Here is a 13,214-nt window from a genome sequence, read left to right as displayed (position 1 = left end):
TCTCTTTGGGTTCTCGCCCTCAAGGTCTTTCACAGGTGAGTGTGACAGTGGAGCTGGAAGGACAGAGGGCTTCTAACATTTCAACCTTTTGAGTTTCTGTCCCACTCAAAAAGAGGAACCACATGCCTACCAGTAGGAAAAAATTCTGATGTTGTATGGTGTCCAACTTGCTTCCCCTTTTGGCATTAATGCACAAGCAAGTAAAATTATTTCTAGCATTGTTTCCCTTATAGCTTTTGACCTAGAATCGTATTTCTTTTAATTGCCACAAAGATAAATTATTTGTCTATGATTACAATAAACCTGCCGAAGAAAAGAGATGAAGTCTTAACCTTTGTATTCCACCAAGCTGAGCTACATATCATCCATAAACTTACAACCAAAATAAATTTCTCAGAGTACACTGGGAACCAAGCACAGCATGGAGTTCCCATTCTTTCTAAACATAAAACATGTTAATAGACTCCTTAAAATTTACCTCTTCTAGTTAGATCCTTTCATGTCTGATTCATAAGGTCTAATGAAGAAAAGAAAATAGAACTTCTAAAAAGAACAGAGACTAATAAAAGAGTTGACCAAGATTGCAGCATGAGATCAATTTTTAAAGATTGACTGTATTTCTACACATTAGCAAAGAACAATCCACAATTGAAATTAAGGGAAAAAAAATACTTACAACATTGGAAAAAATAAAATACTTAATAAACTTAACAAAAAATATAAGACTTATACATTAGAAAATGCAAAATATTTTTGAAAGATGATCTAAGCCAATAAAAAGACATTCTGTGCTCATGAATCAGAAGACTTAGCAGTGTTAAAATGTTGATATTCCTCATATTGATCTATGGATTAGTACAATTCCTATCAAAATTTCAACCTGAGTTTTTTTATCCAGAAATCAACATGCATGTACTAAAATCGAATTAGAAGTTCAGAAATAAACTCATAGGTTTATGGTCAACTGATAATTATAAAGGGTGCCAATACAATTTCAACAAGGGAAAGAATAGACTTTTCAATAAACAATGTTCGGATGAGTGCCTACATGGCAAAGAAGGGAGTTAGTCCTCTATTTTATATTAAAATAAAAATTAACAAAAAAATGGATCATAGGCCTAAATGTAAGAACTGAAACTATAAAAGTTTTACAGGAAAACAGGATGTCACATTGTCTGTTTAATGGGTCAGGTGATGGTTTCTTAAATATGACAAAAGAAGTTAAAAAAAAGGAAATTAGATAATCAAACTACTTCAAAATTTTAAAGGTTTTTGTGCTACAAACGAATCCATCAATAAAGCAAAACAAAAACAATAACAAAAAAAAACCCACAGAATAGGAGAAAATATTTGTAAGTCATATATCTAATAAAGAACTTGGGGCTGGGGAGATAGCTCAGTCGGTAGAGTGCTTGCCTTGTAAGCACGAAGCCCTGGGTTTGATCCCCAGCACCAAAAAAAAAAAAAAAAAAAAAAAGAACTTGTATCCCGCATATATAAACAACTCTTACTGGTCAATAATAAAAAAGACTATAATCCAATTTAAATGTAGGGGAAGGACTTGAATAGATCTGTCTGCAAAGAAAGATGTATTTATCTCCCGGTCCATCAATTATCAATTAGTTCATGGATTTTTGCATTCATTGACTGTTCCTGAGTAGCCAATTACTTCAACACTTAGTGGGTTCAAAAAAGAAACATACCTAATCCTGCAGTTTCTGGAGATCAGGACTCCATGTGCAGCTAAATTCCACTGTTCCGCAGTCTTTCACAGGATTGCCATTAAAGTACTGACTGAGGTCGCAGAGACAGACCAGAGAGAGAGCCAGGTCCAAGCCCTCTCACTGGACATGGTCAAACTCGGAAGACTCACTTCCAAACTTACTCACGTGTTTGTTGGGCAGAGATATCGCAGTTTTTCACAAAATGGGCCTCTTCATACGGCAGCGCTAGCACAGCAGCTGGCTTCATCAGATCGAGGGCAAAAAAACAAAGTAGGCAAGACAGGTACGTTTTTGCTTTTGTTTTTGTTTTCCATATGTGTGTGACCTAATCTCAGAAATGAAAGTACATCGGTTTTGTCACATTTTATTAGTTAGAAGTGAGTCACTAGGTAACGCACAGTCAAGGGGAGGAAATTACAAATGTCATGAATGCTGGGAGGCAAAGGTCATTGGAGGTCATATTACTTGATGAGTACAATAACCCTGTTTACCGAATCAAACACTAAAAAGTCTATTCTTTAAGGGTGAGCTCTGTCAAAAAGAGTTGTCGATTTTAAATGGGTAAAAAAAGATACCTGGGTATACAAACCAACATACCCTTCCAGGTTATGTTAGCCTTTCATTGTCTTTGATCTAGTTTACAACTTGTACCTTGTGAAAAACTGATAATAAGGCAACTCTTCCTGTCTTTAGAAACCCAAATTGTGTTTTTGGAGTTATGAGATAGCATAGGTTGACACTAGAGTATACAACATTTGTTGGATAAATGATAAGTGAATTGATGCTACATAATTCCAGCTCTTGTTCTGATTTGTCCATTGTATTCCTAAAATTCAAGAAAAGATTACACAAGTCATTGCTTTTATGTTGCTGATGTGACTGATGCAAATATAAAATTTGACATATGCTTTTCCCCTCCTAAAGACAACTGTCCCTATCAATGCTCAAAGGCAAACTTCACCTACACCTCCAAACATGCAGAGTACAGTACAAAGATGCCTAACCAGATTTCATTGTTTCTCATCTTTACTTGGTTCCTCTGAAATTGGGCGTGTTTTTCTCTGGGAAAAACAAAAATGGCAAGAGCAGCGAGATCCTTGTCTCCATGCCTTTTAAGAATCATTCAGTCCCTACGGTTTCTGGTAGAAAATGATTCAATTCCCCAAATGATTTGTGCTCCTGACAGGGGTCCTTCCTCTGTAGGACAAAAAGTTAGTTCTGAAGCATCATCAGCCACAGTCCTAGACATCCATTTTGACATTTTATACAAAATCAAAAGACAAAGTCACAGAAATCTTCCTGCCATATTGAAATGGCTTTTCCAGACTAAGGCATCTGTGATTTTTCTGATACATCCATCACCCTCTCACACTCCAAAGTAGTTCACCTTTTGTACCTTCCCTACCTCCAGGTTGGGATGGAAGAATGAAGATAAACTCAGTCAATAAAAAATAATATATCCAATATAAACAAGGGTAAAGTATGTCTGAGGATTCATTTTTCTTCTGTGCTTTTATTGGGTGTAAACATCTATGACTTACACATCAACATTTTATTTATATTGTCTTTTTTTAATCTTAGGAGACTCAACTCTTCTTAGAGGGAGGAGATACTATAAATACCAGTTTCATTTTATAATGGCAAATTATATCCATCAACCTAATCTTAAGGAAATTCTAAAATTATTTCCCAAATATCATATTATACTATTGTTTAATTATGTTTTGTATCAATACAAGCTAATTGTAATAATTGACTAAATGACCTGTGAACACCCCCTTGCATGTCCCTGACTTAATGAAGCAGCAGAGCCTCTTCCCCAATCTTGAATCATCTTTGGAGTTTCTTCCCTTTGTCTTTTAGCTTTTTGTAATTTGGAGGATACTGTATGTAGGAGGTATAAAAGTTTGGAGTACATAATACCTGTTTTAGTCAGCTTTTCACCACTGTGACGAATATACCTGAGAAGAACAATTTTATAAGAGGAAAAATATATTTGTTGCTCACCTTTCAGAGGTCTCAGTTCATAGATGGACAACTCCGTTTCTCTGGGCATATCAAAGGCAGAACATCAAGGCAGAAGGTTGTAACAGAGGAGCAAATCAGCTCAGGACATGGCACCAAGAAACAGAGAGGTTTCTGCTCACCAGATGCAAAATATATATCCCAAAGGCCCATCCCTAATGAGCTACCTCCTCCAGCCACACCCTACCTGCCTACAGGTACCACCCAGCTAATCCCTATCAGCATATTCATGCCCTGACGTCATAACCCAGTCATTTCCCCTCTAAACTTTCTTGCATTGTCTCACACATGAGCTTTTGGGGACATCTAATATCTAAACTGTAACAATACCTAAAACATCTGATACATGTGCCAAAGAACCCCTGGACTTAGCGATAAACAAAATGATCTCTCCCTAGCTTGGCCTTCTGCTTGGAGTGTAAAGAAGCAAGGGCATAGATACAAGTGAAATCAAGAGTAAATAGCACAGTCGTGGTTTAGAAATGAACTAAAATTTAAATACCTACTTTATAATGATATGGTTGTTAATGATTCCACCTAGTAAAGTCTTTTCCCTGGGAATACCATGGAAAGAAAAGAAAGGAGGGGTGGAGAAGAAAAGAAGGAAAAATGATATTAATACCCATTTGGGGTTTATTGGTTGGAGGGGGGGGGTTACTGGCGATTGAACCCAGGGGCACTTGACCACTAAGCCACATCCCCAGCCCTATTTTGTATTTTATTTAGAGACACAGTCTCACTGAGTCGCTGAGTGCCTCTCTTTTGCTGAGGCTGACTTTGAACTTGTGATCCTCCTTCCTCAGCCTCTGGAGTTGCTAGGATTATAGGCATGCACCACCACACCCAGCTTGTTAATACCCATTATTAGGATAAGTCAAAAGGGAAAATAAATTGCCCTCTTTGTCTTCCACCCAAAGTATCCGCAAAAAGAAGGTGACTTTTTTCTCTTACAAATTAGTAACTATTACCACCAGAGAAGAAATGCTTCCCTTACATATCGGCTCAAAAAGAGCAATAAGACTACTTACCCCACCCTCCTTGCCCTCCTTGGCCTACATATATTTTTCTCTTATTCTCTTTTCTCAAAGTTTCTTCAAGGGTGACAGTTTGATGTTTCCTACCTTAAATGTAAGTCCCCACTAATTCTTTTATTATAACCATTCTCACTTTTTTGATGTCTTTTAGAAAATAGGAATGAGGGTGATTTATTTGATCTGAATTGATTTGGTCTACACCTTAATATTTTCCAAATTGCTAGTATTGAAATATACTAGCAATTTATGAAAGGAGGTTGATCCATTTAAGAAACCACATCAGTGATTGCATTTAATACAATAAGTCAAATCTGAATAGAAGTACACAATCAACTTAAAAGAACAACCTGATATATCTTTTTCCCCACAGAATCAACTTAGCTGCCCTTCAACAGATGAATGAATGAAGAAAATGTGGTACATATACACAATGGAATATTTCTTAGCCATAAAGAAAAATGACTTTATGACATTTGCCAGTAAATAGTTGTATCTGGAGACTGTAATACTAAGTGAAATAAGTCAGACCCCAAAACACCAAAGGTTGAATGTTCTTTGTGATAAGCAGATGCTAACACACAAACAGGCAGGGAGGGGAAGAAGAGAAGTTCATTGGATTAGACAAAGGGAAATGAAGGGAAGGGTAAGGGGATGGGATTGGGAAAGACAGTAGAATGAATCAGACCTAACTTTCCTGTGTTCATATATGAATATACCATCAGTGTAACTCCACATCATGTACATCCATGTTTGTATAAATACATCAAAATATGTCAAAATATACTCTACTGTCACGTATACCTAAAAAGAACAAATAAACAAATAAAAATTTAAAATAACAACCTGGTAGTTTTAGGGAATTCAATTTCAAGATCTTCAAGATCATATTTTTAACAAAAATGAGCCTCTAGGGATTAAGTCTCGTTTCCACTTCCATTCCCACAGTATTTTTCCAGTCTTTAAAAAAGATAGTCACTGGGGCTGGGGAGATAGCTGAGTCGGTAGAGTGCTTGCCTTGTAAGCACAAGGCCCTGGGTTCAATCCCCAGCACCCAAAAAAAAAAAAAAAAAAAAAAAAAAAAAAAGTCACTGAGACTGGGGTTGTGGCTTAGTGGTAGAGCACTCACCTAGCACACATGAGGCACTGGGTTTGATCCTCACACCACATAAAAAAATAAAAGGTATTGTGTCCACCTAAAACTAAATATATACACATGTAAAGAAAGTCACATCTCTCACTATCCCAAATCTTACTATGGTGATATAATCTGTGGTGTAAAAAAAATATGTATAGTTGCCAAAGTTCAGAATCTTAGTGTTAGAATGGAAAAAGCAAATGACATTAACAATAACATAGCAAATTTTACTGGTTTTGAAATTGGTTTGTTCTTCTTTTTCAAGGGTCTTGAGATGCATCATTAGGTTATTTATTTAGGATATTTCTGATTATCTTGTATCGGCTCTCATAACTCTAAAGTCTCCTCTTAAAACTGCCTTCATAGAGTCCCAGAAGTTCTGTAGGTTGTATCGTTATCCTCATTTGATTTTAAGAATTTTTAAAATTTATCCCCTGATTTCTTCATCACTGATTCATCATTCAAGAGTACATCATTCGATCTCCATGTGCTTATATAGTTTCTCTAAAGTTTGGGGTGTTGATTTCTACTTTGATTTCATTATGATTTGATGAGATGCAAGCAATTCTATCAAATTTTCATATTTGCTAAGAGTTGCTTTCTGGCCTAAAATATGGTCTATTTTAGAGAAGGTTTCATGAGCTGCTGAGAAGAAAGTGTATTCAGCTATTGTTAAATGAAATAGTCTATAGATGTCTACTAAGTTCATTAGATTTACAATATTTTTCAGGTCCAAAGAGTCTACTGAGTTTATGTCTGGATGACCTATCTACTGTTGAGAGAGGTGTGTTGTAGTAACCCAGTATCATTTTTCTGGGGTCCATTATGCTGACTTTAGTTCTTTGGGATAAATACCAAGGAATGGGAGAGCTGAGTCCCATGGTGGTTTCGTTCCTAGTCCTTTGAGGAATCTCCATACAGCTTTCCAAAGTGATTGTACTTATTTGCCAACAATGTATAAGTGTACCTTTTTTCCCCATATGCTTGACAGCAATTATTGTTATTTGTATTTTTGATTGCCATTCTAACTGCACTGAGATAAAATCTCAGTGTGGTTTGAATTGCATTTCCCTGATCGCTAAGAATGCTGAACATTTTGTTGTCTATTTATTGGTCATTTATATTTCTTCTTTTGAGAAATGTCAGTTTAGGTCCTTTGCTCATTTATTGTTTGGGTTTTTTTTTTTTTTTTTTTTGAGGGGGTTTAAGTTTTTTGAGTTCTTCATAAGTTCTGAATATTAATCCCTTGTTGAAAGAGTAGCAGGCAAAGATTTTCTCCCATTCTGTAGGTTTTCCACTCTTGTTTCCTTTGCTGTGCAGTTTTTTAATTTGAAGCCATTCCATTTATTGATTCTCAGTTTTATTTCTTGATCTCTAAGGATCAAAACATTATTTAAGGAATTCTGTGCCTGTACCAAAATATTAGAGTGTTGACAGTACTTTCTTGTAGCTCATGAAATTTCTTTCAAGTTTTCCTCTGTGAAGATTTGCGTATATTTTTAGCTGCTGCTGTGGCTCATAATAGTTGTATTTGCTTCTGACACTGAATAGAGCATTTGTCACACTTTACAGTATGGTCTGTACAATGTTCCTATTAAATTGTAAACCCTGGAAGTCAGAGATAACACATTATTAATGTTTATATCCCTAATGCCTAGCAATGTCTCTTCAAATACTAAATAAATGTTTAATAAGTTAAATCATTAAATAGCCACACTGCAGGTAAAACTATGGCATTTCTATTCCTTATGATACACACATTGACATGGAAACATTTTGTTTTTAAAATAACATGCCAGCAAAGTCATTTATGTATTCATTCAATTTATTGATTCATTCTTTTAATGCTTCATTCATTCTATTCCTCTAACATATATTATTTTATAAACAAGTTGTGCAGCAGTAGCTTCAAAGACCTTAATATAATAATTTTAATTTAAATAGTGAACAAAAGTTCCAGAGTTGGCAGTAGTTCATAGTCTCAGGTAAGTATTCCTATTCAAATGATAATTTCCGGGGCTGGGGTTGTGGCTCAGTGGTAGAGTACCACCTAGCATGTATGAGGCACTGGGTTTGATTCTCAGCACCACAGAAAAATAAATGAATAAATAAATAAAATAAAGGTATTGTGTCCATCTACAACTAAAGAAAAATATTTTTTAAAAAAAGAAAGAAAATTGTCATCCTAAGCAAAATAGTAACTATGGTGTTTTTGAAATATCCAGACTTTATTTTAAACCACACAGGTTTTATATACAAAATATTAATTATTTCATACTTTTTAAATCCACAAATACATAAACATTACAGATCATAGATTCCAACTATAAATCTCTTTATGTATTAGCCAATAAAATTAATTCTTACTCAAAATATAAACACCACATTAAGATGAAAAATTAATCAAAAATATTTTTGTGTTCTATAACAGTCTAAACATAAAATTTAATTTGTTTATATCATGGAACAAATTAGTCAGCACAGTCTAAGAAGAATAAAATCTTAGCAAAAAAGACCTTGCTCCAAATAATTCTTTTTTCCAAACAATATGAAGACAGAGAGTCACAATCTAAGACAATAGATTTTAGACCTAAATGATTTTCCACCTTGAGAAATCATCATCTACTTCAATTTTGTGATTTGTTGGGTTCTTCCAACTGCATCTTAGGTCCAAGTTGTCTGGAATAATATTCTGATGGTTAAAGGTTATATGAAGCTAGTATACCTTTAATGTTTCTGCCAAATATCATTACTTCATCTCTCAAACTGAGCTATGGAAATAGCTGGACTCATCTTACACAGATCTCTGATGACCTCAAAGCAAATGAGAAAAGCAAAGATATGACAGTTGGAAAACTCTTCAAAGCTTTGTGACTCAGATATGTCAATATGACTGGTCAAATCTACCAATGCCTGCTTCATGTGAGATGTAGGGATACCTTGTGATTAAGTGAATGGGTAGATGTTTACATGACCCAGATTTTGTAGCTGTTTTTAGATATATAGTCTGTCAGTTTTTGTTATTCACAGATGCCATAATTGTGAATTCAATTACTGGTTAAAATTTATTTGTAGCCCCTATGTCAATATTCCCAGAGATTTTGCAATAATTTGTGGACAAGCACACAGTTACAAAAAAATTAACTTGATCCAAGTGTTAGGTCCAGCTGAGCTCAATAAAAGCAATGCTCTGAGCCTGGGGTGGTGATGCATACCTATAATCTCAGTGACTGGGGAGGCTGAGGTAGGAGGACCACAAGTTAGAGGCCAACCTCAGCAACTTAGGAGGTCCTAAGCAACTTAGAAAGACCCTGTCTTAAAATGAAAAATAAAAAAGAGCTGGGGATGTGGCTCAGGCTTAAGTGGCCCTGGGTTTGCCCCAGTATAAAAAAATTATAAATCAATCAATGTTGTGCCTTCTTATTTCTGTTCTCGAACAAAGATAACCAGAGAAGAGATGACTGGAGTAGGGTAATGTAGTTTGAGATGCTTCCGCTCTGGAACCAGGTGGATGGGATTTGTATCCAACTGAGTGATACCAAGGACACTCAAGGAGATGGCCATGAAAGAGTGTTTAATTGAGACAATGGGTGACTACGTGTGGAGATAATAGCAATAAATATAATCATGTATGGCCCCAATCACTTATGTACATCAGAATCACTGGAGCTATTACTACAGAAGTATTTCTTTATTCTGCATCCAGAAATTCTAATTCACACTGAATGGAGATCTAAACATTCTATCTTTAATATTTCCCAGGTACTTTTGATGGACACCAAAACTTGAGACCCACTGACGTAAGATTCTATGGCAGCATCAAGGATTACCTAAGCCAGCCTAGGATGGCCAATTCAAAGGAAGTGCTGACTGAGCTGGGTCATGAAAGACTAATAGGACTTCCCAGATCAGGGCCAGGTGGAGGGTTAGAATGTGAAAAGACTGAGAACTGTTTAGTTAAGTGAAGGTAAAGTTAAAGACAGGAAGTGGTAGCAATGAACTTCTAGATTCAGTTAAGGAAGAACTTTGAATTAGTTAATTAAGATGATATTTGGAGGAGTTGGTCTGACCAGAGACTGGACATCACAGGGAGTGTTGCTCAGTTTTTCTTATCATTAGTGATTTCTCTGTTTCTTACACCCATGTGCTCAATCTAAGAAAAAGCAATGTGGTTGGTAGGCATCTGGGAGAAGTACCTACAGTCCATTGGCTAGTTCACAGACCATGCATGTGGAAGTTCAGTCATCTCTATGAACAAGGTTATCCTCAACCTTTGCCCTGTCTTTACTCCTATCGGTCAGTGCTGCAGGTCACCCCAATGTACCCTGTGGAGACTATTCCACAAATCTGCCTCTCCTGCCCTTGGGGGAGATTTGGACATCTAGATCACCCTAACTAGAAAATCTTTTAAATTTGAAAATGTAAATCTTTGGGAACACTTAAACAAAGCTATTGTTTTCTTTGTCCCTATACTCCACCTATTAAACCATTGAGTTTCTAAGCATTGAAACGGAGTGCTACACATACCTCACTTGGAAGGCATTTATTTTGGCTGAGTTCAATCATAATTAATTTGAAACATACCGAATGCTGTGAACCTTTGAACTATCTAGAAGAAAGATATCAATTTCAATGAAAGATGTGGCAAAAAATTACAAACAAGATCGGTACATTACAGGTTATTCTTGGTCAAGGCACTGTTGACTTACAGAGTTTGTTTGGAGGATGTATGAAGGATTTTTTATTTCTGTGTGTGTGTGTAGTTTGGTGCTTAAAAAGATTTCAATCTTTTTCAGAGTGTGCTCCATAAATGTGTGCTATTTTTATGCTGGTAGATGACAGAAAACATGTTCTATTGACTAATGGCTAATGCCGAAAGCAGTTTTACGAGGTGTGTGAATTTATGTGTGCCTAAACATGGCCTGAAATATCTTCCTGGAAGGTATTAAGCTGATTACCCAAGTTATAACAAACACTGACTTATAAATTCAAAGTGCACCATCAGTCCACATGTCTCTTGCTCTTGACCTTGGTTCTTTTATAGTCTCCTCTACCCTTCCTCTGAAACCTCTATTCTTCCTCTGAAACTCTCCATCCAGGTCCTTTATTTTGTACCTTTTTTTTTCCTTTTACATTATGTCTTCTAACCTAGAATTCTAAATTAGAAGAATATCAAAACAGGAACATAAGTACAAGGAAAAATTCAGATGCCAGGTAAAAGCAATTAGGATGAGGCACAACAACTGAATCATCTGAACACCAGAATAGGAACTCTTGATTCCTATATATCAGAAGGACTGGCAAAATGTTCTCCTACTGATCGACTTTACAGAAAATATACTTTTTTTTTTTTTTTTTTTTTTTGGTATTAGGGTTTGAATTCAGAGGCAATTTACCACTGAGCCACATCCTCAGTCTTTTTTGTTTTTATTTTTTATTTCAAGAGACAGGATCCCATGAAGTTGTTTAGGGCCTCAATAAGTTGCTGAGGCTGTCCTCAAGCTTGTGATCCTTCTACCTCAGCCTCCCAAGTCTCTGGAATTACAGGAGTGCACCACTGCACCCAGACAGTATACTTCTTAAAATGGCTTAGGCAACAGACATTTAGTGGAATCTACTAGGTGCCTGGGTTGCCATACAAACTATAAAATGTAAATGCTTACCCATTTCATTGTTCGAAGTTGAAGTAGGAGAGAGACGAAGGATGCTCGGATTCAAGAATGCACCTTTGGGATGCAGGACAGATACTTGGTTGGATATTTGAGACACAAATATATAATAGCGGTTTTGGACTTTCACAAGCTAGGTAGTTTTTTCCATCATTCTGAATTTAATTTTAGGAAGTTCACAGACATCCTAAAACCAGAAAACAATATGAAATTTCCTGGAGTCTCTGATAAAGGTTTAGTTTGGCTAGAGTCAAGTTTAATAGGAGAAAAAATAGGGTCCAAATTTACTTTGCTCTTATTGTATCCTCCTACAAGACCACTTTCTAAGGGCAAGAGCAATTTGGAGTAGCTAAGAGTCAGGGAAGTAGTCCTAAGATGTTTTAGCTTGGCACTTTCTCCTTGCAGACATATTATACCACAAAACCAACAGCTCTTAGTAGCTCTTGTTTTTCATTTGTTCTGTATGTGGTTTTTCAAACTAGTTTTCTTTGTCTCAAGTACCTAGGTAATAGAAAATGATGGACACACTTGTAAAGATTTAGCAAGAGGTAATAAAGAGCTCAAACGCTGGGACTAAAGTTTCACAAGATAAGATTTTCATGCCAGATTTCTGAGAGTGTATTTCCTGTTTATTCAGAGTCAGAACTAGTGAGAAAATCTCCATTCTTGTAGTAGCAATCCTTCAACTTTTAGTAGTAACTATAAAACCAGAAACCGTGCTATGACTTGAGATTGTCTAGTATTTGAAGGGAGAGCTACTGTTTCTTTCTTCAATTGAATTTTTTCATTTTTAAAGATCACAATGGGAAAATATATCAGACCCATTTCAATCATTTTACTGCTATTTAACATGGTCCTAATTCATGGAGAACTTTCCAGTCACTAGAAGAGACAACACTTCAACATCAATGTTCTGAAGAATCCCGACAAATGATACGGTAAATATAAGTGAGGCAAAATAAATGCATTGGTAGGCAGGGGACAAGGGTCACTTACCGAGGAGGTAGAAACTATGTTGTTTCAGTGCTGAAAGATGAAAGAGAGGTTTTTATGTTGATGACTTTCGGTTTAGTAGGGGCAGGGAAGCATGATGGAAGTAAAGAAAACAACATAAATTAAAGTTTAGGCCAAAGGCCCAGTGGGTGTGTAAAAGCATTATGAATGAGACAAGCAGCCACTACACTGGTTTTGTGCTTCAGATTCCTGAAAATTAAAAGTAGCTGGAGACTAAAGAGTTGAAAGCTAAGTTAGTTAAGTCTGAACTTCACCTGGTCACTCACAAAAGGCGTGGTAAAGAGCCTAGGTTTTGTCCTCACACACACATCCTGTGTTGGGGTGATAGGATGAGCATTCCTGACCTTACATCATATAAACTGTGTGATTTGGGTGTGCGGCTGAACTCTTAAGAGGCTCAGTATTTTCCACAATTAAATGGTAGTACTAGCGACCTCATAGAACTCTTGTGAGTATTAATGAAGTCTACCCACTCAGAATTTAGGACTGCTTTGAGCTGCGCCTAACACACAGTCAGCCCTCCACAATTGCTAGCTCTTCTTACTGAGCAGTGAAGCGGTACAGTCAAAATGAAGTAACATAAACCAAAGATTTAGGAAGATGTCAAAATGTC

The sequence above is a fragment of the Sciurus carolinensis genome, chromosome 5, assembly GCF_902686445.1.
Source record: "Sciurus carolinensis chromosome 5, mSciCar1.2, whole genome shotgun sequence".
Lineage (NCBI taxonomy): Eukaryota > Metazoa > Chordata > Mammalia > Rodentia > Sciuridae > Sciurus > Sciurus carolinensis.
The sequence above is the reverse complement of the archived record's forward strand: the minus strand, read 5'-3'. Positions refer to the sequence as shown.